The sequence below is a fragment of the Lepus europaeus genome, chromosome 1 (genome assembly GCF_033115175.1).
Source record: "Lepus europaeus isolate LE1 chromosome 1, mLepTim1.pri, whole genome shotgun sequence".
Taxonomy (NCBI): Eukaryota; Metazoa; Chordata; class Mammalia; order Lagomorpha; family Leporidae; genus Lepus; species Lepus europaeus.
Genome location: NC_084827.1, coordinates 133,446,519 through 133,450,631, shown reverse-complemented (window position 1 = coordinate 133,450,631; position 4,113 = coordinate 133,446,519).

The window sequence follows — 4,113 nt, the reverse complement described above, 5'->3', positions numbered from 1 at the left end:
CAGAGCTAGAGTAATCAAAACATCATGGTACTGGAATAAAAACCAATACATAGATCAGTGAACAGAATAGAGACCCCAGAAATTAATCCATCTACATACAGCCAACTAATTTTTGACAAAAGTGCTCAGACCATACAGTGGAGTAAAGATAATCTCTTCAACAAATGGTGCAGGCTAACGTGGATGTATGTAGAAGAAAGAAATTAGATCCATACCTCTCACCATGTCCAAAAATTAACTCAAATAGATCAAAGATTTAAACTTTAAGACTTGAGACTATGAAGTTGCTGGGAGAAAATGTAAGGGAAATGCTCCAACATTGGTGCAGGGGATGAGTTCTTGGATAAGACCCCCCAAAACAAAATCAAAATTAAACAAACAGGATTATATCAAACTCAGAACCTTTTGCACATGAAAAGAAACTATCAATAAAGTGAAGAAACATCCAACACAATGGGAAAAAATATTTGCAAACCACCTATCCAACAAAGGATTAATATCCTGAGTATATCAGCAACTTAAAAAACTCAACAACAAAAAAACAATTGAGAAATGTGCAAAGGACTTCAATGAACAACTTTCAAAAAAAAATACAAATGACCGTGCCGTGGCTCACTTGGCTAATCCTCTGCCTGCGGCGCTGGCAACCTGGGTTCTAGTCCCGGTTGGGGTGCCGGTTCTGTCCCGGTTGCTCCTCTTCCAGTCCAGCTCTCAGCTGTGGCCCGGGAGTGCAGTGAAGGATGGCCCAAGTCCTTGGGCCCTGAACCGGCATGGGAGAAAAGCATGTGGCTCCTGGCTTCAGATCGGCGCAGCACGCTGGCCGTAGCAGCCGTTTGGGGGGTGAACCATCAGAAGGAAGACCTTTCTCTCTGTCTCTCCCTGTCTAACTCTGCCTGTCAAAAAAAAAAAAAAAAAGAAAAAAAAAAAAAGAAAAAGAAAAAAAAGAAATACAAATGGCCAACAAATATCTGAAAAAAAATGCTCAACATTACTAGCCATTGTGGAAATGCAAATCAAAACCACAATGAAGTATCACCTCATCCCTGTCATAATGGCTACAAGCCAAAACACAGAAGTAACAAACATTGGGGAAGATGTGGAGAAAGGGGAATACTTATTCACTGTTGGTGGGAATGTAAATTAGTGCAGCCACTGTGGAAAACAGTATGGAGATTTCTTAAAAACTGGAAATAAGGCCGGCGCCGCGGCTCACTAGGCTAATCCTCCGCCTTGCGGCGCCGGCACACCGGGTTCTAGTCCCAGTCAGGGCACCGATCCTGTCCCGGTTGCCCCTCTTCCAGGCCAGCTCTCTGCTGTGGCCAGGGAGTGCCGTGGAGGATGGCCCAAGTGCTTGGGTCCTGCACCCCATGGGAGACCAGGAGAAGCACCTGGCTCCTGCCATCGGATCAGCGCGGTGCGCCGGCCGCAGCGCGCCTACCGCGGCGGCCATTGGAGGGTGAACCAACGGCAAAAGGAACACCTTTCTCTCACTCTCTCTCACTGTCCACTCTGCCTGTCAAAAAAAAAAAAAAAAAAAAACTGGAAATAGACTTGTCATATGATTCAGCAATCCCACTACTGAGTGTATACCCAAAAGACTTGAACAACATGAATCAGAGAGATATCTGCACCACAGTGTTTAAGCAGTACTATTCACAGTAGCCAAAATTTGGAGTCAACCAAGGTGTCCATCGTCATATGAATTGATAAAGAAAATATGGTATATATACAAAATGGAATATTATTCAGCTAAAAAAAAAGAATGATTCTGGGGCCAGCACTTTGGCATAGTGGGTAAAGCTGCTGCTTGCTGTGCCAGCATCCCATATGGGCACTGGTTCGAGTCCCAGATACTCCACTTCCACCCAGCTCTCTGCTATGGCGTGGGAAAGCAGTAGAAGATGGCCCAAGTCCTTGGGCCCCTGAACCCACGTGAGAGACTTGGAAGAAGCTCCTGGCTCTTTTTTTTATTTTTTATTTTATTTTTGACAGGCAGAGTGGACAGTAGAGAGAGAGACAGAGAGAAAGGTCTTCCTTTTTGCCGTTGCTTCACCCTCCAATGGCCGCCGCGGTAGGCGCGCTGCGGCCGGCGCACCGCACTGTTCCGATGGCAGGAGCCAGGTGCTTCTCCTGGTCTCCCATGGGGTGCAGGGCCCAAGCACTTGGGCCATCCTGCACTGTACTCCCTGGCCACAGCAGAGAGCTGGCCTGGAAGAGGGGCAACCGGGACAGGATCGGTGCCCTGACCGGGACTAGAACCCGGTGTGCCGGCGCCGCAAGGCGGAGGATTAGCCTAGTGAGCCATGGCGCCGGCCAGCTCCTGGCTCTTGACTTCAGATTGGCACAGCTCTGGTCACTGCAGCCAATTGGGGAGTGAACCAGCGGATGGAAGACCTCTCTGTCTCTCTCTGCCTCTCATTCTCTCTCTGTGTTAACCCTGACTTTTGAATAAATAAATCTTTTAAAAAAAATGATTCTACCTTTTGCAGCAAAATGGACCCAATTGGAGGACATAATGTTGTGAAACAAGCTGCGCCAAGAAACACAAATACTACATGCTCTCCCTTTTATGAAGAGGCCAAAATTTAAAAAAAACAAAACATAAAAGGGCTGTGTGCATCAGTACTCCGGCAAATACAGCTTTGTAAAACTGTTTTATACCTGTGTCAAACCCATAGTTAAGAATATTACACTACTATTGCATTAATGATATGTGATTACTTTAAAATTTACTATATATAGGCCGGCACCGTGGCTCAACAGGCTAATCCTCCGCCTTGCGGCGCCGGCACACCAGGTTCTAGTCATGGTCGGGGCGCTGGATTCTGTCCTGGTTACCCCTCTTCCAGGCCAGCTCTCTGCTGTGGCCAGGGAGTGCAGTGGAGGATGGCCCAAGTGCTTGGGCCCTGCACCCCATGGGAGACCAGGAGAAGCACCTGGCTCCTGCCATCGGATCAGCTCGGTGCACCAGCTGCAGCGCGCCGGCCATGGCGGCCATTGGAGGGTGAACCAACGGCAAAGGAAGACCTTTCTGTCTCTCTCTCTCTCTGTCCACTCTGCCTGTCAAAAAAAAATTATTATAGATGAATGAATGGTCATTTTTCCATTAAATTAATGTTTAAAAGAAGTGGTATGGCTGGGTTGTATGGTAGGGTTATATTCAGGTTTCTGAGGAATCTCCAGACTGACTTCCACAGTGGCTTAACCATTTTGCATTCCCACCAACAGTGCAAACTGGTTAAGCCACTATGGATGTTTATTGCAGCTCAATTCACAATAGCTAAGACCTGGAACCAACCTAAATGCCCATCAACAGTAGACTGGATAAAGAAATTATGGGACATGTACTCTATAAATTACTATACAGCAGTCAAAAACAATGAAATCCGGTCATTTGCAACAAGATGGAGGAATCTGGAAAACATTATGCTGAGTGAATTAAGCCAGTCACAAAGGGACAAATATCATACGTTCTCCCTGATCGACGACAACTAACTGAGCACCAAAGGGGAAACCTGTTGAAGTGAAATGAATGCTATGAGAAACAGTGTCTTGATCAGCTCTTGTCCTGACTGTTGATGTACAATGCAATACTTTATCCATTATAGTATTTTTTTTTGTTCTAGTACTATTGTTTGAACTCTGTAATTAACACACAATTATTCTTAGGTGTTTAAATTTTAACTGAAAAGTGATCCCTGTTAAATTTCAGAGTGGGAATAAGAGAGGGAGGAGCTGTACAATTTGGGACATGCTCAATCAGACTTTCCCCAAATGGTGGAGTTAGAAACGTGCCAGGGGATTCCAATACAATCCCATTAAGGTGGCATGTACCAATGCCATCTCACTAGTCCAAGTGATCAACTTCAGTTCACAATGGATCACATTGATAGGTCTAAGAGTCAAAGAGATCAAACAAACAAGACTAGTGTCTGCTAATACTAACTGATAGAATCAAAAAGGGAGAGAACAAACCAACATGGAAAGTGGGATATACAGCAGACTCATAGAATGGCAGATGTCCTAAACAGCACTCTGGCCTCAGAATCAGCCCTTAAGGCATTCGGATCTGGATGAAAAGCCCATGAGAGTATTTTAGGCATGGAAAGCCAA